Source organism: Cyanistes caeruleus, chromosome 14 (genome assembly GCF_971803275.1).
Source record: "Cyanistes caeruleus chromosome 14, bCyaCae1.hap1.1, whole genome shotgun sequence".
NCBI lineage: Eukaryota > Metazoa > Chordata > Aves > Passeriformes > Paridae > Cyanistes > Cyanistes caeruleus.
The window spans coordinates 10,944,302-10,969,062 of NC_141714.1; the positions used below are offsets into that span (position 1 = coordinate 10,944,302).

Genomic DNA, 24,761 nt, shown 5'->3' on the forward strand with positions numbered 1-24,761 from the left:
CTGTCTCACACACACATATATACACCAGTCTTCTGCTGATGTAGCATTGGACTGGAAAGTTTTATGCAGAGAGGAAGGGAGACCCACGTATGTAATGAAATAAGAGAGTTTATAACTGCAGCTGGTTGGGGATTTTTTAATTAAGATTCTCCTATCCTAAAAACCCAATTAGTTGGGATTGAAAGTTTTCAGAGACCTACATCCTGTTTAATAAAAATTTAAAAGTTTTCTTGGGTGAAAAGTAGAGAATAGTCACTAGCTAATACAAATCAAACCTAGAGGTCAAATCTCATCTACAGCAGAGGAAGTACTGAGCATGCTGCATTTGATTATAAGAACAGTCCTGAGTCCACAAACGCCAGCCTCACGTCCCTCACTATGAAGCTCGTCAAGTGATCTCATTTTTGTTAAATATTCTGGATTTCATTGAGCACTAAGGCAAAAACTTCAAATCTATGAATTTTTTTATGTAGCTGAAAGTCTTGTTTTGAGTTATCCATCCATTTTCTTCTATAGTTAAACTTTTATGGTCTAAACAAGTAGATAAAATACATTATTGTTATGACTATTTTTATTTTCTGAGATCTCTTGCTCAGAGATTGCAAGTGGTGCTTCAATGCGTGAATAGACAATAAAGTTTAGCAAGAAAGTTCTAACCTTTTCTGCATCTTGCATATAAAAACAAATATTCTTGTTTAACTAACAACGTGATCAATGCCAATTAACCACTTCACAAGCTGCTAAATCAGAGAATATTGTCTGTGTATTGCATCAGTCCATTGTTTACTCTTCTACTTTGCTACTTCAGCTTCTCCCTCAAGCCACAACAATTTTTTAATGCTTTTGTAGTCCCTGTTAGACTTTCCTATTTACAATATTGTGTGAAGAAACAACGTATGGCAAAGGTGGACCATATTCACAGTATGTTATCATCCAATATCTTAACAGTTGCTTGTACCAGATGTTTCAGAAGATGATAAAAGACCCTACAGGTAGAAGATGTGAAACAATCTGCTCTAACTCACACGCAGAACTATATCCATAAGTTTATCTATATTCTCAGAGCTTGAAAAAAGAGCATATTTCCAGTATCAGCATTTATTCACATATAGGCTCACCAGCCATATCCTTGAGTCTTTTTCTTTGTAACCTTTTCTCCCAGCTGTTTCCAATGTCCATTGTAGGGACTGACTTTACCTACAAACATATTTTCAGATATTCAGAAGAATATGCAAGTATTGAAAGAAGTTTAAGATGATTTAAACTGTTCTTTTTAACTTTTCTCAAAGATAAGAAATTTCCCCAAATGAAAATGAATATGTTATTTGGAAAAGCAATGACGAGGAAATGATGGGAAATAATTATAGGAAATAATGTCTGTAAACTCAAATTCACAGGTTATCTTTAGGTCTCATTCTTTTGAGTGAATCAGAGAAGCTGTATGAATGAAACATTTTTGTAAATGTTACTGTTTACAGTGATCACGTTTCCCCTTCTATTGCCCCCACTTACTGTGGACATAATTCTCTAGGACCTGGTACAGTTGGAATTCATCATTGTCTATTCTCTTTCGAAAGGGAAGAAATACCTGGATGGCATTTGAATACTCTGAGGACTCCAGGACTCACATATTCATGTGTTCAATTTTATAAACATCTCCAGAGGATAAGACAAAATAGAATTTAGTTATTATTTATAGCTTGTTCTAGGTCTTCTCTGTTTTCAAGCTCATCACAGGCTATCTCTTCTTCCCTAACATTATTTGGAACAGACTGAAGACTGCTTGAACATGAGTTTTGGCTCAGACATTTTTGGTTGAGAGACAATTTAGATGTGTTTCGATGATATAGAAAATGTCCTTGTGTTTGTGTGTCTTTGATTTATGATACAGATCTTGTTACAATAGTGTCCCCAAGCTTTAAAATGATTGCCCACTTATGCAGACTCACAAACACAAAAAAAGAAAAATACAGCAGTCAGCTTTTTCTAGCTCCCAAATCCACCTCTCTGTTGCAGATTTACATTTATTTGTAGAGACCCTCAGAACAGGCCAAGAAGGGAGGAGTGAGCAGAGGGCGCATTATGAACACTGAGAAAAATGTCAGCATTTCAACCTTAGACCATATTCTGTTGTCATGACAACATGATGTAAAGTGTTTTCTTAAAGAGAAAGATTGCAATGTAAATGAAAAACAAAAACTCCGTTTATCAAGCAAATTCAGATGATGTTTTTATGAGGTTGTGACATGGATTACAACGTATCACCTATTATCATTAAGAGACTTTTAAAAATAATCCCATACAGAACAAATGCTCACTTCACAGAAATGGTGCTGTATAAAAACCCCGTTTATCATTACAAATGAAGTTTACAAACTGGACTTAAAAAATATTCAAAATAATTTCATATATTTTCTACCAGCTATTCAGAAAACATGATGGTTTACTTTCTTTCTGTATAAGCTGCTGATTTAAAGCAGCTTGATTTTTTATGCACCATGAAAGATCTATTAAGTGCTGTAGAAACACTTAATGTGCCACTGGCCTCCAACCCTGTAATTGCAGTGGTCAAAAGGTAGAAAAAGGGAATATCATTATCCCATTTTAAAGCAGGAGCAGACGCACAGGGCATGTGAAGCCAGAGGCCCAAAAATCAGATGAAAAGCTTCCAACTGTGTTGGGAATTACATCAAGATTGCTGCAGCCTGGCTATGCAGTTTACTATGTCATTCTCATCTGTTCACACAAAGAGAGAAATTGGTGACTATTTTCCTTCAAACATTTACTGAGGTTTACAGTTATTAAAGCTTTCATCACTTACCTAAAATGTTAAAATTTTTGTCATTGCTTGGAAGTGTGACTCATGTGTGCCCTAGGGCAGGCATGGGAATAGAACAGCCGTGACAGAAACACCGAGGCGGCGCTGGCGGCCCTTTCTCACTGGCCATTAAAATGAATAGATTACATCTCCCACAGCAGCAAAAGAGAATGTATATTTATGGCAATCTAAGTGACCTTGTATCATTTAGATGGAGCTGAAGAATTTCTCCTTGCACCCCTAACCTCCAAAAAAACCCCAACAAAAATCTTACCAAATGTATCAAACTAGCTTTCTTTCTTCCTTGCCAGTGTAGTCTTCTGAATAAAAAATTAAATTAATAACTAATGAATTAGAAAAATTTGATTTGAAATTTTCTTGACAGCTCTCAAACAGGATGATTCTTCAAGAATAAATAGAGAAATATGTCCCTAGCCTGCCTCCTGCTTCTGCAAACAGAGGTCTTGGCTGGCAAAAGTTCATCATACCTAGAGCTGACCCCTAGAAGTACATGCCCTGGAATTTGGTATTGCAGTGATTTATGGTAGTTTCTGGAGTCAGAGGGTCCCAGAAGGATGGGAAACACCTCAGTGTGGATGCGAAGATGCCACCTGCCTCTTAGAGAGCACAATGAGAGTAAAGCAGGTTTGGTCTGCATTGTGCTAGTCTTACAGGGTTACACTCTTTCCAATGGGATTTTGTTAAAAGAAAACATGGAGAAGCAGGGAGAGTTTGAGACTCCTGCAGTGTGACAGGGGACAAGGGGTGGGACACACTGAGCGCTGCCTATAAGCAATGACTTTACACAGATTGAAGTGGTCCAGCATCTTACAGGGCCAAGTCTCAATGCTTTAAATAAGCTGCAGAATTTAAATCTGAAGTCTCCTAGAGACAGAGGGCTGAATTCAGCTCTGTTAAAAATGGGTGGTAAGAGTGATTTACTGAAGAAGTCCATTCTAAGACGATACTACAGCAATTCTGGTATAAAAGATTACTTGTCTTGTTAAAAGCTTACAAGCTATTTGTCATCTCAATGCTCTGTTCCCTACAATGTCAGATGCTGGAAAGCTGTGAACTCCCAGGTAATGAAACAACTCAGTGTGTGCTGAGAAAAGTATCTTGCATGCAGAATTATGGCTTTGCATCTGATTCTAGAAAGTAGCAATTATGGTCTCCCTGTCTCTTTCAAAAATACGTCTGAGTTCTCTGTTAAGAGAAATATGAATAAAATGGGATATTGAGGCTCCTGTGAGTCACTTTTCCATTTTCAGTGAAGGGAACTGCCAGTGAAGCACTGCTTCACTGCAGTGAAGTGGGATTGCTGCCCACCCTGAAAAAAAACAGAATGAGCTTGGAAAAACTCCCTAGATGTTCACCAAAGGGAATTAGCAAAGCTAATCAAATCAAATCAAAGCTGCCTGTGTGTCAGATGTGGCTGGTTCTAGACCTCTCAGTCTGGGAACCTTCCTGGGTTATACCCTCACTGAAGGTCTGGAGTAACACTGCATTAGCTCTGGCACTGCTAAGACTTCTCTAGTAGTTTTTAGCAGGGAGCCTGCTGGTCAGCATGACCTCTGTACAACAGCAAAGAAACTCACAGGGAATTTCTTACCAATATGACCTTAACCCAGTTTTGATTTTTTCCTCCATTTCTCATCCTGAGTAAGAAGGGGTGTATTCACTTTCTTCTACCCATTGATTACCTTATGCTATGAGGATTATAGACTCCATTATGTGGAAATATTGCATCATCCATGTTTGCAGCAACCCACAGGGACTTGGGGGCAGGTGGAATCTGTATAGGATTACCATAATATAGTAATAATTATGTGAATTGTGTCTCCCCACACACTACTGAGACAAAAAACATGATTCTAAGAAATCCCAGAAAATTCTTATTCAATGATATACTACTCACATGAGTTTGGAATTCAGTATCTGATGTTTGAAAGGCAAGTTTTCATGCTACTTCCTCTTTAGAGGGAACATAATTCAGAAATTATTGCTGGGGCCTACCCATGGTTTTTGACCTAGAAACAAGATTGCAGAGTAAGAACCTGCTCCTCCATCTGGTATATACACTAATAATCCTCCCCACAAGAGCAATTCAGTTAACTGAACTGAATCCGTAATATTATTGTCATGGTGGGCCTCTACAGGTGGTCCTCTAGATCACATCAAATACAGCCTGGCTTTCAGATGCAAGTGTGAGGTTAGATGAAGCTGGCAGGTAGAAAAACACTTCTTTGTATTCGTAAATTCAGCCAATTTGATCAGGACTTGCTGAGAAACAGCCCCATGACACCATTTTAGAAAGGAAAAGAGATAGAAAACACAGATTTACTATCCTATTTACCAGAGGTTTGAACTTTTAAACATAACTGTGAGAAAAATAAGAGAGAACACAAAATAGACTCAAAATTATCATCTTATCTCTATGTCCACACCTGTGGCTTTGTGGACACAAGGCTACATTACAAGAGATTATCAAAGTGGGAGCTAACCTTCATATCTTTGTAGCATCAAGTGAATGTCAAAGTCATCATCACAAGCACAGCAGATCTTATTTGCTCTGTTAACTGCATGACTAACATCTTTTCAGTATAGGTCTCTGAAATACACTTTGTAAGAAGGAAGATTGCTCATTGGAACAGTAAGGAAAGAAGCACAGAAACACTTTGCTAGAAATAGAGAACTTGAGTTATGCCACTGAGATCAATGGAAATGCCGAGAAAAGCCTCAATAAAAAGTCTGGAATTTGACCCTAAATCAGCTTACACAGTTTTCAACAAATTGAGTTTTTACAATCTGGTGGAAGCTCTAATTATGTTGTCATAAAAATCTCAGCACTGTTGAAATCTTATTTCTGAAGCTCTCAAAGAGGCATCTGTAAAGGATTTTCTTTCCCATTTTGTTCTGATAATGGACAATATACAAGGTATCAAATTAAAGAGAGCAATATGGGACATGCCCCTTCCATCACCTCCCTGACAAATGAAGCCAATAAACAATGGCTGGGTTTTATTAAGTTGGATTAAGGACCAAAATCTCAAGCTCTGACTCTTCATTTAGACAAGTTCCCAGAGATAAGGACAATTTAAAGTGTTTCACACAGTGGTAAAAGACTCACCTCTCCAAAGATGAAGCATGGTTTTAAATACTTTAATTCAGGAGGTGCCATAAGTGTTTAAAGACAGATATCACAAACATCAGACTTCTTTGTGTACCAGAAAGATAGAGAACTTCAGGAAGACAGTGCAGAAAATTTTAGAGAGACAAGAAAAATTTTTCACAAGTTCAATGAAAACAAATGTTTTATAGATATAGCTCAGATTTAACAAACTTCTGCCAAAGTCCTGGGAGTTTCCATGAGAAGCCCACAGATATTCTGGCAGCTCACTTGCTGCCTTTTGGCACAACTGACCTTCCCAGGCTGCCCTTAGGGACAGCCCATGGACACAACACCTGAAGAACATCTACCAATCGATGGCCATGGCCTTGAGTGGGCACAATGAGGATCACAGGGTTCTGCAAGGAGGCCCAGAGGGCAAGGTAGGGAGGCCCCTCAGGGTCAGGGCAACTGGGTGCCCTGCTTCAATTATGAACAGGATAACAGTTATGTTTCTAATTCAAACATTTCAATGTGCTCAACCTTCTAGTAAAATGGAAAATCTCACTTGAACAGATCTGGTCAAAGCCTGCTACTGTAACTCAGGTCTCTAATATTTTAATTATCACAAAATCTTTATTACTAGTACTTATACCTGTTAACACATGGGCCAGGGCTTATCTGGCTCTATCACTTTGGCCTGCTCCAGGAGTGGGTCACACCCCAGGAGCAGGATGACCCGAGGTGTGACTAGAGCACTTGCTCTACGGCTTTTTGGCTGTCAGTCTGTGCTCTGAGGAGGACAGAGAGGGAGATCTTTTGCATGGGATAATAGAGGATTTATTGCTCTGGGGAATCTTGGGGGCAAAAGACAGAAAATGTGAGTGTGCAACAGCTGAAATAGGGAGGCAGTTCAAAGGGAGGGTACAAAGCATCAGAGATATCCTGGGGAGGGTAAAAGGCAGGGTTCACAAAATGATCATCCAATGAGGGAGGTAGTGGGGGGAAATTAGGTCACATGGACTAATCAAATGTTGAAATTTAGGGGATTTCCAAAGTGGAATTCCAAGCATCTGGTGGGGATAAGGTAGGATTGACAGGGGACTCAGGGTAGATTGACAACATGGGGTGGGAGGGTCTGGGCAGGGAGATAGTTTAGACCAAACTATCAACTTGGGTAATAACAGAACATACCATTAACAAGAAACACACTGCAACAACCTGTGGCATCAAATACACCACATTTAGAGCAACACAGCATAAATGTAAAACATATAGGAGACGTAACAACAGATGGGTGTTGAGTGGTCTCACCAAAAACTGGCATTACAGTTCTATCAGCAGCCAACAAATAATTCCTTTCCAAAACTTGTTTTAGTTTGTGAAATATTTTATTCCATTATTTTCTCTTTTCTCTCTTTTTTTTTTTTTATTATTATTTTTTTTATTAAGGAAAGCATGTGTTTCTGGCCTGATTTACACAAGAAATTCCTTTAAATTTAGAACCAAACAGAACTTCATTTCAGCTGTGTTTTAATGAAATTATATTAGAAGAATTGTCTGCTGTGGAGAAGGTAGTCAGTATTCATTGCCAGCTGAAAGGTGTCAGCTAGGGTGACACGTTGGCAATGTGTATTTCCACACATCTTGTTTTAATTTCAAAGCACAAATCTGTAATGTAAAACTGTATATTCCTAAGGCTGCACCATCTTTGAAAACTGGCCATGTTTGGTCAATTCTCTCTTGGCCAACATCTCCAGATTCACAAAAAAATATCACAGGGATTTATTGAACCAAAGCAGTTTTTTGTACATTCTTCCACAGCTGTTGTTTCTTTACCAGAGGCAGTATCCTGGGTTCCTTTGTTGCAGCACAGCCTGGGTGCAGAGTACACCTGTAATTTGGGATACATTGCTATTGCAAACATGAACTCCTCAGACACAGTGGGAGCAGAGCCTGGCTGTTTGCCCTGCAGCTTACAGTGCACAGACAGCATTTAGAGATTATATAAGAACAACAAGCCATCCAATTCACTTTAACATTAACTATTTGCATAATAGTCTCTGTATTTTGTCTCACACTTAGTGAGTGATGAAAGTACGAGCAATAGCAGGGTGAGGAACATAGAGAAGTTGTAAGTTTTATAGGAAAAATGTTACATTTTGCTGTAGGCCAAGTTCTTTTAGATATAATTTGTCTATTTGTACTAATATATTTGAAAGAAAAGGTTGCTGAAAGTGTACCATGCAGCCAGCCAAGAAGCATGCACTGGATAAGCCTTACACCTTAATTGTATGGAGCAGAACACCATGGGATGAAGACCTTACTGAGAGGAAAAATAAAGAGGAAGAAGAAGCAAGAAGCAAGTATTTGGGATGTTATGTTATGTTATGTTATGTTATGTTATGTTATGTTAATGTTACATTACGTTATGTTACATTACGTTACATTAATTACATGGACTGCAATGATCGAACACAAAAGAACTCATAGAATGCTCAATCCATATCTAGTAGTGCTCGCTGTCTGCCCCAGCAATGTCTGCTCCTGGGGAAAGGGTGAGTGTCACCACCATATCTTATTCCCAGTTGCATACAGCGCCACCAGTGCTGGAGATGTGCAGTACTAAACATCCTGCCAGGCAGGATCAGGGGCTGTCCAAGAACTGCAGCCTCTCCCAGCAAGGAGAAGGGCTGGGCAAAACCTTCCTTCACTCTGGGTAACTCCATCTCCTCCACTTCCCTCCTGAATGACTAAGCAGCCACTTGGGCACACCATATGCATTCACTTGTACCTGATGATGACTCTCTGGAACACAAATCCTGCTCCTCTTTTAAGTGCTACCATTTCACAGTGTGCTAACATACTTTATTTTTGGTAATAGTTCTTCATCTAACACAGCAAGACAAGTGTACTCACTCAGTCCCTTGATACTCTTTAAATAACATTCCTAGCTAGGAGCATCCTTTGCCAGGAGCACCAGGCTCACCCTCCATGGTTAGAGGCCAATCTCCAGAGAGTGCTGTGCACAGTGTCGCACTCGCTGCACCAGCACCATGGCAGGATGGGGGTCAGAAGCAAACAAAGCTGCTCTGCCCCCTGGCATGCACTGAGGAGTGAGAGGCCCATGAGGTCCATGCCTTTAGGAGGTGATCAGTGCAGCAGGTGCCTCCCCTCCTCACTCAAAACCTGATTGTGGGGTCCATGCAGACGTTGAGCATTATTTCCATACTCTCTCCCGTTCCCAAGTCCCCAAGACTCCTCTTGCCCATGTACCTGCTAACACAGGGCTTGCCCTTTTTATTACAGTTTGATTCAAAACAAATATGAAACTCCCTAGTATGTCTGAATTGTGCTCAGCATTTTCTTCATGTGGCAAGGCAGCTGCTCCTTGGTAGTCTCCTTATCTACAGCAGAGATCAATGCAATATTCTACTTACCTGTGATAAGCTGCATCTTCAGGCCATAACAAAACTCATTTTATCAGGGATTTTTCAATGTTGTCCATATATCTAACAGATAAATTAAAATTAAAGAAATTTAGAAAGTTAAAGTAACATTTATACTTCAACAATAAATCTATAATGCTTTTATAAATTTCATATAATTTATCGATTGCTCTTTGAGCTTTTTTTATTTTGGAAGTGATATCATGCTTAGATTTGTCTTGTGTTTGCCTAATGTATGTAGCCCTAGCTGCACCACCAGATCTAACATGGTTTATTTTTATTTTTTACAACTTGAATTAAAAAAGTGTGATCAACCTGACTTTCAACTAAGTCTCACCCTTTCTAGAAAACACCCCTTACTCTGGGTAGAGAGGAAGTCATTGAACTTATGAAACACAAATCTTAGCACCTTCAGGAAATAGTAGGAAAATAGACCCCCCACCTGTAGAAACTTTCGATAGGAAAATGTACTAAGGTGATCTCAGATCAAGTTTCCACAGTTAACACACATTCTTCAGCATTAAGGAGTGGATGTTCTCAAAAATTAGAAATGAAAAATTCTCTTATCTTCCTTTTTACAGAAACTTCTCTACTTCAAATGTTAAATTGATCGGTTTTTTCTCTTTTTTTCAGTGAAAATGTCAGTGGAAAACTTCAAATGCACAGGTGGAGTCAGAGAATGTAGGGGAAATGAGTTGGCCAAGTCTCCAAAATCTGTTAATTCTGGAAGATTCTGATCCTGGAGGATCTGGACAGAAACTCAAGTTACCCAGACTAGGAGAGCAACTGGACATTAGAAGGAAGGTTGAAGTCAGGGAAGACTTGTGCTGTCCCTCTGTCAGCACAGCCTGTCAGCAGCAGTAGTGGGATGTAACAGCTTTTCCCGGTAAATAAACATCCCCAAACTACTCAGAGGTGAAACCCACATCAGTTAAATAAGCTAAGGCTTATAAATACATCTGTAGAGCAAGGCAGCTTGGAAAATGTGTTGCTTTTGTCTGGTAATTAAGAAAAGCAGTTTGTGTGACTCCAGTGGATTGTCAGGGAATGTAAGTCCAGCCCTTTCAAATGTCAACATTGTTCTACCACCCTCTGCATTTTAACGAAGTCACAGTGTAAAAAGGACTAATTAGTCTGTTATGAAAAGGCAGACATCCAAAGATGATATGTGAAGCATTTCTGTACCAGAACCTGTAATTAATTACTTTGTGTTGGAGTTCAGATAGGTGTATTGGAAAAAAAAAAAAGAAAATAACCTTCCTCCTTGCAAATCTTTTAAGGGTTATTATTAATATTGTTTTTGTTATTTTGACTGACATTTCTCTTTCTCTTAAGTGCATTGTAATTTTGGTCTTGGGAAAAAGGAACTATATGGAATGTTTTTTTTAAAATTTTCAAAGCACTTTCTAATTCTTTCTCCTTCACAGCACACCTCTTGCTGTGTAAGCCTTTTCCATACATAAAAATGAAAACCAGCAAAGATATAAGAGTATTCATAATCCAACACAACTTTAGGTAATATGTTTAATTAATGTGAACAAATTCATCATTTTATTCTTATTATCAAGATGTTTTATGCAACATAGGATTTTCACCAAGCATAAAATTCATGCCATGTCTTACAGAGCTCTGATAGAAATTTACTTTGGATGCTTTTTTTCTCTACCAGTTATTCTACAAGATTATTTCCATGCATGTGTGCTGGTTGATACATACACTTATTAGAATGGCGAAGTTGCAACTGGTGTCACAAGAGCATTTACATCCTGCTCAAACTAATTATTTGGACAGAAATGACAAATTGTGCTTCAAAAAGGAAAATAGTATTGCCAGAGTTTCTAATGTGAAGAAAGTACAGTTAAATTGAACAATTTCCTATCTCATTCTGTCCCGATAACCTGTCCCAGTCTTCTGAAATATTAATAAAAGAATAATTATTGCCATTTATGGTCAAAATGAAATGCTGGTAGTGGCATATTATTTTATAGCAGTTGCTAGTATTTTCCCTTAGCAATTGCCTATTTATTTGACTTGCACTTGACACCAGCTGACTTGTTATTGCCCTCAGTATTACAAGAAGGGCACATTTAAAGAGGAAAAAAAGTCATTAGCGTCAAGATTAATCATAAAAACATTGATTTTTAGAATAAAATGAGAAAAACATTTTTTGAGGAAGATGTGCAAACATCTGTACAGCATGAGATCTTGTTTAACTAGATCAGCATTGGGTATAGAACCCCATTTACTGAGCAGATTTCACAGGGAGCTCACAACAATCCTGCCTGGACTTTCTCCAGCTGGATTCCCAAACCATTGGCCAGCAGGGAGGAATCTTGTTGGAGATTATCTACTAGTGGCAAAATGATGTTTAACTCACAGCAAGACATACAAGTGTTACAGTGCACTGACTGGAACAGACACCAAAGGGAGACAACATCCCCGTTCCCTTTGCCTTGTGATTTTCTTCTTTCAATTCTTAACACTTCAATGGTAGCTCAGTTCCATCCTTACTGGGAGCAGCACTGGTTACCCACTAAGGTTTTCAGGAGGTGCTGGGACCCATCCACTCAGATAAAATTGTAATTGAAAGACCAAATAAAAAAGGATGTAAGGTAAACACACAGTGATATCTCTTTGCTCATAAGCTTTTTTGCTGGAATTAAAACTAAACTGGAATTAAAACTCCCCCTCCTAAGAAAAAAAAACTAACTTGAAATTTTTAAACTGTTAGGTGTTGCTGGGTCTGTTTGTACCTTAGTTCTCAAGCCTTGAAACTTTTTGAATATTTCTTAGCATTTTATATAGTAAAAAAGTTACATTAATAGACACTCCATCTAGCTAAACTTTTCAATTACTTTCTCTAAGAGTACTCATACTTTTTGCTACTAAAAGAACAGGGAAATACAAAATGCATGTATTTCCTCACAATAGTCTAATTGTAGCACTCGTGCAATAATTCCCAGAAAAATAGTTTGTAGTTACATGTGACCATGTAAAAAACAATATGCAGTGGACATATTATTATAAACCAAGATATTCCTATTTTCCTTTTGGCATTTTGCTTAGTGTTTTCTCACACTAGAAACAGAAAAAAAAAATCACAATGATCCTTAGAATCTGCTTTAAGACCAGACAGCATCTTCATGCTCTTCACCAGTATAAGGTTTGTAACTCACAGCCAACACAGGTGCGTTAAGGATTCAGGGACTGTCAGGAAATCCCACCCTTTATCCCATGTTCTCAGAGAAAATGTTTGCCTGTACTGGATCAAAATACACAGATTCCTCCTGTACAGGATAAGCTTAGAAGAGAGAACATTCATTGTTTAAACAGACAAGCCACAGAGCAGCACCATCATTTTTTCTCTTACTCCTCTCATAGAATGAAGACACAGACAAGAGTGGATTTTCTCCAGGGTAATCTCCACAGCATGGCTTTGCAAATACAGATTTCTAAGAGTAATATACACTCCTCACTCATCTGAGTGATTTCAGCAAGACTCTGTGACTTCATCATCATCACCTCACAACTCAGTAGGACATGGCAAGTAACAAAGCCCATCAGTTCTTGATATCATGCAGGTTCACTCCAACATCCCTTCCTAATTTTTAATGCATCCTGCCCTTGAGCATAGCTATTTGCTATTACAGGTAAGGCTGCACAAGCATACGGTGAGTGGAGGCCCAGTGAGCTGGAACATCCTGTTTCAACTGATATTCTGCAGAACTGTTTGGCTGTAGGAGCTCAGCAATATATTTTGATAGGCTTGACTGTGCAGCTATAGATCTAGTTTGCTTCCCGCTTGGATATTGTTCATGCTTCAGTTATCACACATAAAATTAGTGATAAGCAATATTAAGCAGAGCACTCTGTATCGCAGCTCTGCCCAAGAGGGCTGATAACAGATCCCAGTCTCTTTATGCTTTTTGCCTTTATAGGAACCTGAGTGACTGCTTCCCTGGGAAGCAGAAGGCAATAAGTATTCCGAGCTTTATGTTAATGCAATGTCTGTCACATCCCTCTTGCACCTTTACCAGGAGCTTTCAAAGTCTTGGTGGAAATCCTAAAATGGAATACCTTTTTGCTAGTGCTTTTCCAATAAGGATGCTATGATGCAGAAATAACTAGTAAGGATATTTTAGCAGCTTGGTATGCATAAAAAATGCATGATCTTCAAAACACAACTTCTGATAGCAATTAGCATGTATTTATACATGTAACTGCGTTCTTACCTGGTTGTAGCAGTATACAGAAATCAGCTTTTATCTTGATGTGTCATAAACCCACAGAGTTCTTAATTTAATGCATGTTCAGCCCTGTAAGACCAGTAAAGAATCACATACAACTATCCCATTTTTTATAGCACTTTTATAGTTCACACTCAGGAGTCTAAATCCTGGCTTTTCTTCCCTTGTTGCATTCTATCAGACGCAGATTCTCGTAGAAAAGACTTAATAATCTCCCATATTGCTTGAGTATTTTATTTGCAGGCTTGGAGTTCTTTTTGCCTTCAAATTTTATACTCTCTTCAGGGATACCACATATCAGGTGGCCTGATATTTTCCTTAAAATATCCAGAGGTTATACATGTCCCCACACTTTCCACCCTATGGTGCTGGTGCCACCTTATGAACATCAGCACACAAGCCCTTTTCCTGTAAACAAGATGCCCATTTCTTCCTTCCAGATTAGTCAAGATCACATTCGTAAAACTCTGAACATGCAGGGAACTGCAAGAAGACATGGGTCCCTTGCTCCTTGGACAGTAAAAGCAGAAAAATGATTCTGAATTTCCCTAAGTTCTGCAGCAGATGACAAAGGCTTTCCTGTTCTTCCACCTTGCATCTTGGACACTGTTGTATATTTTGGCTCTGAGTTTCCAATATTCCACAGCTTCATGTATTATTTCCTTTCATTCCTCAGTATTTTACTATTCAGTTCTAGATTTAATGGTGCCAAACCTTTTATTTGGAAGGATTTGCTATTAGCTTTAAAATTATTGGGCATTTCAGAGGGGAAAAATCAAATGCATGTTCAGATAAGAGACTTAAGATAAGGAACCAAAGATAAGAAACCACAGGAGAACACTCTTTGTATCTGTCTGGCATAGACATATTTTATAAAAGAAGATATCTGATTAAGATCAATAAGGTAAAATAATCTTTACGTTACCTACACTTAAACTTACAGCATGATCTGGTAAACCATTTGTTCCAGTGCCAAAGGAACCCCCTTTTTCCAAATCCTTACCCTCAACTATACAATAACATCAAAAGGAAATATTTCCAGTGATTGCTTTGCATAGGAGCACATCTGCCCTGTTGCAAATGAACACAGAACCCCACTCATTTTTTTGTGCACCTCTTTCTATCCAGCAAAATAAAAAGTGCTGAATTCATTTGAGATGTACAACAAGAGTCACAGTAGATGCAGGTATGTTGACTTACCATAAACAGAGGTTTAGCTCCTGCTAAGAAATGAAAACCATCTAAATCATTCAAATGTACTCTCTAACTCTCATAAAAACATTTTGAGTCATCTGAATAGAATTTGGAGACATCTAAATATGCTAATTAAGTTTCATTGTTCTATTTAATCTTAAAAATTTACTGGAAACCCTGGAGGATATTTTGTTTGGCATCAAGAGAACAGCAGACTCACATGAATGCCAGACTCCTGTGTGATTGGTTGTCCTGTCCCAGAGCCTCAGGAATCCACATCAGCACCACTGCACAATTTTGAATTCCTGTACAAGGAAAAATGGACAAAACACGTTGGATTTACCTACTTCAACTTTGTTTTGCATGCTGTAGCAGTCTCCTTAGCATTTTATATAATACAATGTGCTAGGTGGGCTATTAGAACAACGTGCTTAGTTAAGAACCAGAAGTATAAAATGAACAACCACTCAGATCTGACACAATGGCTTAATAAAATGATACAAACAAACAAAAAATCTAAACACATATTACCACCCACCACCACCATTCCTCTCCCCAAAAGAAGAAGAATAAAAAACTGTTGGAAGGGTCAATACTGTATTTTTTAAAGCTTTGTCTACCTTGTAAGCAAGAATCTTCTAATTTTCATCTGGATTAGCACTGGTTCCCAGATGAGAGAGTTGCATAGTCACTTTTCTGAAACCCATACAGGAATAATGAGCAACTTGAGCATCAGGCTCTGGGGGTGTGCAGTCTATCCATCTATTGCCTCATGAAGGCTCCTGGGGTTTCTTAAAAAGATTATAATGGGATCCAACAAGGGTAACTTTGATTATCCCATGTGGTTTGAAGGATATGTCAACCAAATCACAGAGACCATGAATCTGAAAGGCAGCTGACAAATCTGGAAGAGAAGAGAAGAGAGTTTGCTAAGATTCCAAAGGAAGATTTATATGTCAGATTACTGACTATATTTCAGAAGCTGACATTTCTAGGAACATCAATTGGAGATACAATTATTTATTGCTACCCATATAGAGCCCCATAGACATTAGGATGTATGTGCAGACATTACAGTCAGCTGCCAAAGAAACAGAAAGAAGGGAAATAGGAGGAGAGGGAGAGCAGCTTTTTTTAATATATATATATATAAAATATTTTTTTTTTGAGCCTCTGATGTTTTCTGAAGAATTAATCTGGATACATATCACCTTTGATGGTTTACTTCACCATCTCAGTTCACAATTTAATTTTTCTCATGAGTTTCTATGAACTATTCTCGAGAATTTTTTTCAATGGGAGTAACACTATCTCAAGGCAGATACTAACTTCAATTATAGTAATCTTGTTACAAATAAATTCTGGTCTTGTTCTTGAGGACCTTCAAGGAACCCTGCTATCCCAAATTCCCTTCTGTTGGCACAGCCTCCTCCTTAGAGCCTCTCAACACCAAAGGATTCTTTCCTTCTAAGAGAAAAAAATCATACACATTATTGAACATCTTGTAGCAGATATACTACATACATTATTTGTTACCACACTGCTTAATGGCACTCAAACAGAATGTTATAAACACATAATAAATATCAATCTTGAAAATACATTAAAAATTCAAAGAATAACAAATTACCAATGTATGTGAACTAAAGTGATTATAAAATAATAACCATGAAGGAAGTTGAAATTCTGAAGTTCTGAACAGGTAAGCTAAATGATTGAAAACTTCTATAAAACACTTGGAGAGCAAAGTTTCTAATATCACAATTTTATCTCATTTTTGCTGAGTACTAGTACATGGTATAATGCCCAAAAATATATCCATAAGAGTGTAGAGAGAATTACTTTCCTGTAGCTGTAAATTTGTTTCACTAATCATAGAATCACATAATGGTTTGGGGGGGAAGGGACCAGTTCCAACACCCTGCCATGGGCAGGGACACCTTCCACAGGCTCCATCCTGTGGAGGAGACCCAGCCCTCTGACAGGCACTGTGGCATCCTCCCTGGAGATCGATTCCCTAAGACAAAACTGCCTAGTCACTGTGACTAAGCTGTGGACCCCTCCCTGCCTCAGGACCCCTGTTAACTACTGGTCATTTTACCCCAGTCTCAGACTGTTGGTCCCCTTCCCTATAAAAACCCCAGCTTTTACCCAGTTCAGGGTTAGACCATCACTGGCCCTCTTCACTGAAGCCTGCATTAAAGACTCTGCAGAACACTATATGGTTTTTCCGTCTCTTGTCTGCATTGGCAGGGGAAACCCCAAAAGGAGCTGGCTGGGCTGAACAGAGCTGATCACTTAAAGCCCTTGCCCGTGCTCCCAGGGTTATCCCTGGCTGGAGACTGCTTGCAGAACCCCAGATGGTGGCTCTGTCCCCTGGGACAGCCTGGCTATCTGGGCTTGTTGCCGGCAGAAGCTGGGAGTCAGACAGGCCCCCAGGACCAAGCCAGCAACACCATCGAACCTGGCCTTGAACATTTCTCCAGGTATGGGGCCTCCACAGCTTCTCTGGTTGCCCTGTGCTGGGGCCACACCAAGCTCAGAGTAAAGAATTTCTTTTTAATAGCTAATCTAAACCCTCCTCTTTCAGTTTAAAGCCACTCTCCCTTGTCCTATCATTCAGCTCTTCTGTAAGCTGCCACAACTCTAAAAATCACTCCTTTCTCAGTTTATATTGGACCTTTAAAAACAGGAAAAACAGTTTTCCTGGACTAGAGGAAACTCAAACTTCCAAAGTTCAGCTTCTGTTCCTTTAGCAATTCCAATTGCTGGGGTTTCATTCCATTTTCATTTTGTCCCAAGTCTTAAATACACCAATTCCTTGTTGACGGAGTAATCAAGCAATCAAAGAAAAGGGACTCCCACTGATGTCTATTCAGAGGGTTGCAGCTAGGAAGCAGGGTTATTCTTTTGTTATGGGGTTGGGGCTTTTTGGCAGATTGGTGTGAGGATGACACTTACAGCAGCACTCCCTCAGTGCATCCTCCTCCTGCCCCACCTCAGACAGATCTGGTTTTCAGCTGACTCCTTTTTAACTCACCAGTTAAGGTGAGCAAGAAATGCAGCTCTTGGTGAGAGCATGAGCAAAGAGATTTGATTCAGATGTAGTTCTACATACACAAACTAACATGAGAACAGAATAAAGTGGGGCCTTGATTATATATTTTGAAAAGCAGTATGTGTTACCACAAATAAATGGCACAGACTGCTGGGTCCTAATAATGACTTTTCACTCATTGTGCCTCAAGATGCAAAATACACCGCAAACTCCAGGTGTTGCTCACAGAATTGTGCCCAATGTTCCTCAGAGAGGTTAGAAATTCATATCCATTTCTTTTGTAGCAACTAAGATAGATTTTTCTTATTTTAATTGCTTTTAATTTGAGATATAATTTTGGCTAGTTTTTAGCCGAATGCCCTTGGTAACCAAGGCATTCACACCCAGATTTTAAATTATCCTAAGGATTTAGTAGGATGCAATCCATTGATTTTAGCAGATGATAGGGTGCTTGCTAGCAATGCTCTGCTAAACCTTATATATCCACAGAACATTGACATATAACATGGATGCACACATAGCTTTAACAGTGCAGTTGTTGCTATATCAGCCTAAGACACTAGCAAAGCAAGGTCCAAAGGCAGATATAGGACTGTTATCCCAGGTGGTACCCCTGAGGGGAGAAAAAAAGCTACGTTTTCAGGTACTTATGGTGTTCTTTAGCTCTCTTCTTCAGGGACACTGGTTGCAAGTACAAAAAGCTGTGTGCAAAACTTATTTCTAGCCGTAACAATTAACTAAGTTAAATGTATGGCCTCTTTCAGCAAACCCTGCCTTGAACATCCTTTCAGCTTAAAAAATTGGATCTTTCTCTTCTTCAGTGCCATATTATTTAACACAGGAACAGATTATTAGTTTGTGTGCTTCCTAATAAATCATCTTAAACCGACTGGATTAATGCCTTCTTGTAATATTCCTTGGCCATGATTCCTTGTTATCCTAAAGCCTGTGTGCTGAAAAGAGCAACCAAAGAATCAAACAACTGCTGTATCTAACCACTGCACGGGGCAGAAAACAATGGGGCAAGTAAAGGTAACCCAATCTAGCTTTATTTAAGTCTGCAGTTACAGTAGTTATGATCAATGGTGGTTATGAAGTATAAATTGGATGTAGATTTCCTATGAATGAATAAGACTCTGTAGTCTTCAAATTAACTAATACACACATTTCATTAGTCTTAGCTAGTCATCACCAAAAAGTAAATCTCACTGTTCCAAAAATCTAAAGCCTGTGCATTTACAGCTACATCAACATGCTTTTAAATATTTTTAATTGAAAGTAACTGATAGAAGGTAATGCAGCATTCATCTTGCTGTGGATTACATGAGGCATATAGTGTAATGTTTTAACTAATGTTTTATTTAAAGACAGACTCCAAAACTCTGTGTGAGTAATTGCCAGTTTGTCAGCTGAATCACTTTATCCTTTGGAGGAGTTTTTTGTCATTATATGAGATGGTTCCCAATTTCAGTGCAAGCCAATTTGTAGGATAAATGTACCTCAGTGTCATGCATTCCATTCTTGAATACTAAAATATTATTTGAGGGCTTGTTTTTAGAAAATTATTATTCTTCCTATATTTACAGACATGTTACTAAATGACATATGCATTGAAAACCTGTGTTTTTATGGGAAAAAGAACAATGATCTCCCTTCTTTTTCATATATTTGAAAAAAAAGTCTACTCATTAGCTTCTTAGTAGGAGAAAATATTTATGTATAGTGTAGCAAAGTTTAATCCCACCTGAAAATTTTTATTTATCTTAATGGAACTGTGTGAATGGAAGAGCTGGCAGAGCTGGACCCCTTGTGCTCAGAATACTGTATTTACACATCAAATACTGCACTTGCACATTGCCAAAAAGCAGGCTATATGAACAGCATTTCTAATCATTGTAAATCAGTTCAGGACTATTTTGTGTTTTTAAAATGCTTACACTGCTTTGAAAGAGAAAGACATTCTGCTTATATTTAGGAGACTGGCACATATTAATCCTCAAAATGTGGCACCATACATTTTTAACCTCTAGAATAAAATAATATCAATAATCTTGTTTGAATTCTTTGGTTTAAGTGAGCAGAAATGCAGATGATTTACTGGATCAATTAAAATTCTATGAACTGTATTCCTTGTCAAACTAATTTGTTTATATCTGGATTGTTCACCTATCTGTGTACAGAAATAAAACGTGTGCGAGACTGACTTGCACAGACATCTGTAGGAGAAACTGCATCTTGTATTTTATGTAGGAGGGAAGCAGTTGGGAGATGAGCAAGAATTGTATGAATCATCTTACGACTACAATCTATATCAAACTTCCTCCTCACAGGAAATAAAGTTACCTGACAGTTTATCCAGTAGCGTGGGTTTCTGAAAACTTTGCATAAAGTTTGTTTGAAGAGGCCTCATATTTTAAATCTCTGGAAAAATATTTTTTCTAAATATATCCAAAGCATTTGATTTTAACAAAATAAAACTGGAGAATTAAAAAAATTTACAAAGCTTTGGACTTTGCAATGAAGGCATTAGCTTGCAAATCCGAGCTACAGTTTGAAAGAAAACTTCAGCAATGTTGCCATGTGGATCTGATTAATTTGATCACTGTTTCTACGATCAGCACAAAACTATTTCACACACACCACCCCTTACCTTACCTTCCTTTTAAATTTGCATGGCTTTGATTTTAAGAAGTCCCTAACTAAAAGCTTCCTTTCCCATGCTCTTTGGGTGGTACCCACTGAACTGATGAACAAGCAGCTTTTCCCACCTTCATGTTTTCAAAGGATCAGGGAAAGACAACAGACATTTTGGCAGAAGCTTTGCTTCAACTCTCACACCTGTCCTTTGATCTCTCCCTGAGAGGTGCTGCCTTCGCTGTCAGGAGCAGTTTTCCAAGGCTCACACTGAGAACCAGGACAATGCTGTTCCCCTGGAGGTTTGAGCTCTCCCAGGTCAGTCTCTAAGATCTGTGCCTCTGCTTCTCATTTTGTACATACTCAAGAGCTATGGTAACTCAGGCAGGATCCCTTCCAGAGTCAAGGGCATGACTTCACTAGGAAGGATTTCCATTCTTGCAAATTACTATTTTTTTCTACATTGCATATCTATTTTAAGTAATTTTTCATTTTTGCAATCACAGTTTTATGCAGTCATTGATACAAGAAGGACAGACAAATGTTACTGAAGGAATACCTGCACAAGCAATCCAGTTTTTGCAGCAAAATGAACCTGCAGATTGGCTCTGGAGGCTAAGAATGGAATATCTCTCCCATGCCAATCTCTCTGATACAGCTTGTGAAAGATTCTGCCCAATGATTTTTAGATGTTTCCTTATTATCAAGGAATTAATTTCCCATGACTCTGTGCTTATATTAGACACAGAAATACTGTATCTATATTTAGGGAAGTTGAATTTTTCAACCTGAAAAGAGACCAAACCCTGTTCACAAATGTGCTAAAATCTTCTTTCAAAGGGTGTTATGCATTTTGAAAACAGTACTCTTCAGTTAGAAATATATTTGTATTTAAAACAAAGCCTGAGAAATTTTAACTTGATGGCCCAGAATTCTGATATTCTCAGAAAAAGAGATCAAAGATGGGAATTGAAGGAGTCCCTGGTTTTCTCTGTTTAGGAAGACAAGCAAGAAGAGAAAACTAAACAGCAGAGCAGCACACACTCTTCCTCAAATGGAATACTTTAATAAAGCAAATGGGGAAAAACTGTTAAAAATAATTATTCCACATTTATAAAGCCCTCCTTCCAATTATGACATATAATAAATTCTTTAACAAAAGTATCTTAGTTTTTTTTTAAAAAATCCCCTGAACCAAGAGCTGTGTAATCAAATCTCCTGCTCAAAAGGCATTTTTGATAATTTTCAAATGCTCACTTCTTCCTTGGGTTAACAGCAGGCACACTAACAAACTTTTTCAGTCATTCATCTGAATTTCTGTTTGTCAGCTCAGTTCTGGACTTATGCTGACAACAGCAATATTGTTAGATTTCTTCCTAGTGTAGGTTCCAGCTGTAGACATCAAATGAATATTGATTTTCTTTTTACAACTGAGAAAGCTTTAACAGACACAGCAGTAGTAATTCCTGGTAGATAAACCTGAATTTGGGACCAAATGTACTGTTGTGTTATCATTGTCAGTGCTGCCGGAATGAGAACTGGAAAAGAGCTGAATAGGCAAGAGAGTCACGGTATTCTTCCATGTGCATACATGGATTGAAATCATTTGAGTGGCAATTAAAGAAATCTTTTTCAGAGAGTTCCTGCATCTCAAAAACTCACCAAAATTATGCTTGGTATGCAGATCTATTTAGTAGGAGAAAATGAGGACTGGAAGTAGGTTGCAGACCAAATGAAGTACATTTTTATTGACTGATTATCTCCATCTTAAAAAAAATTAAGTCATTCAAAAAAGACCCAGAAATTCTGGTCATACCAGAATTCACTGGTTTATAATTATTTGTGGTTTGTGAAAGAAAGTCTCAATTCCCATTTGTTTTGTATCTAAAGAAATTCTAAACAAATACTTTGTTTTTCAAGAGAAATTAAAAATCAACTCCTTAAGGATGCTCTTAATTACTAGTCATATTATCTCAGTGTTTTTCCCTTAGTGAGGAAAACCAATTAAAGGTAACACATCTGTATCATCTACCACAGGTCTGTAATGAATTTCACACGATACTCTGCAAATATCACCTGATTATTCATGACAGAATCATGAATCTCCACATTCCTAGGAGTAAGGCACCAGTCTTCTGCAGGATTGCTAAGAGCAAAGTTAAGATTCTTCTGCCAAGCCCAATTCATAAAACTTTGTATTCCAAAGCCTCCCTTTTTTAGGCCTTCTCAAGCCTTTCTTACTCATCATTTCCAACACAGCTTATGTTACTTGATGCGAAACTTAACAACTGAGGCCAAACTTAGATCACAAGAGAATCAACCTCTTCTCCAAAGAACAGTTCTGCTACTTAATCAAATGAGCCACAGGTAATGAGGAATGTGTTTAGGTGGCTCATTTACCTAAAGTGTTGTCCAGTTATTCAGGACTCATTGGGACTGCTTCTAACTCAATTGCTGACTATGTAGATAATTCTGAACAAGTTTAAAATTAGGTATCTCCCAACAGATGTTGTAAGGCTTTGTTAATTTTAACACCTAAAATGTACTTACAATTCAGCAGAACTTTTTTCTATAGCCTTTTAAACGTAATTCTAATAAACTTAAAATAATAGGTTGAAAACTAATTTACTTAATTTTATTTTCAATAAAGGACAAGTTAATTTGCTAGGGATTAAAAGACATCACATAAATTGAGCTGAAAAACATTAATTTTAGAAAATAAGAGGTTCATCAAGTTTAATTTCTTGATTGGCCCCAGTTGACAACCCTGCCAAGCCTTGCAGGACATTTCTCTGACCTCTTTAGGATATTGCACTGAATATTCTAAAAATCAAGTGAAAGAAACCTCCAGCTAGAAACACTCCAAAACTTTTATTTCCTCCCAGCCACAGACACTGTTTAATGGAACTGCAGGAAGATCTATGCAAACGTTTTAGGCAGTACAGCTTTGCTGTGTACCAGGCCTCCACAAACTTTTTATGCAACTCCTTGGGGATGTGTGTTCTTTTGTACCATCTGGTCCAGGCTCCACAGAGGAGCTAAACAAGAACTGTTTGGTTCTGAGACTTACCCAGCTCCTGTAGGGAGCACATAAGAAGAAAAATCAGAAAGCTTGTGCTGAGATTGCAGGGGGAAAAAAGAAACAGAGGTGGGTGGGGGAATAAGGTTACATATGCTTGAAATATTGTAGCTTAACTGATTTATAGAGGAATCATAATTGTTGTTAATGACTTGATGTGACATCCTGGAACAAAATATGTGAAATGTCCCCTAATGTCACATAACCAAATTGCTATTTAGTCACACAATCAGCCTTGTTAGAGCAACTGTGCAATTTCATTCCTCACTCATACCAGTTGCATTTACTGGTAGTGAGTCATACAAATAATGATATAAAATACATAATACATTTTTATCACTCATTATAAAGCTGTAGACTGTTGGAAGTTGAATAAATAAAATGAAATAGAGTACATGTGCAAAACTCTGCACTTATCTAGTATTTATTTATAGTAAATATAGTACTTATCTATACTCTAGTACTTATCTATAGCACTTCACAAATATTTTGAGATACTGGAATGGATGACGTACTTTTAGTATTAAAATCTTAGGATGATTAACAGTGAAAATGTACTAGAAAATGTACTATAAAGCAGTATCTCCATGACTGAAGCACTCTAGCACTGAAACAAGCTGGGATTGCACTGCAGCACTGCTCCAGCCAGGTAAAGTGCACCAGACTGGACCTTCTGCATTTTTCCATTCATGCACAAATACTTTCTTCTGACTTTCTGGCACATGTCTCTGCATCAGTGTAAGTTACTGTGGTTTTAATAGACTTACAGATCTCAAGTCTTTCTCCTAGTTTATTGCACAGTTTGGGTCTGTATCATCCCTAACTGAATGTCTTTCAACATGGGTAGAGTATACCCATCCTTCCAAACAGTGTTTGATATTTAAAGCTTGTTTTTCTTTGCTAGGAGAGTATGGGAAATCCAGGAGAGGAACAAAAAATAAGGAAGGTCCCTCAGTATTTGATTGTCACTGACCTGTACAACACAAGTGGGTTGACACATTCTGCAAAATTAGCCATATATATATCCCTGTTTGCACGACATTTGTCACTCTTCCCATTCAGATAATGAATAGTGCTATGATAATAATCACATATTTGTCACTGAAGTAGAGGGAAGATTTCAATGGCTGCAAAGAACAGCCTCCATTGCTGACTTCAGCACAGGCTAATGAC

At 38.1% G+C, this 24,761-nt stretch overlaps 1 long non-coding RNA gene across 7 annotated transcripts in view; it reads right to left on the reverse strand.

Moving 5' to 3' along the window:
• Positions 1–24,761, reverse strand: part of LOC111928772 (uncharacterized) — a 131,566-nt gene that overhangs the window by 22,139 nt on the left and 84,666 nt on the right. For 4 of the 7 annotated variants that reach the window (XR_015276574.1, XR_015276575.1, XR_015276576.1 and 1 more), the window contains 3 exons: positions 15,438–15,721; positions 15,038–15,122; positions 9,368–9,439 (listed from right to left, as the gene is read on the reverse strand). This is a non-coding gene — a long non-coding RNA (uncharacterized LOC111928772). Of the gene's footprint in view, positions 1–9,367; positions 9,440–15,037; positions 15,123–15,437; positions 15,722–16,146; positions 16,285–24,761 lie in introns of all 7 variants that reach the window. The other 3 variants (XR_015276572.1, XR_015276570.1, XR_015276571.1) reach the window with 1 other exon arrangement.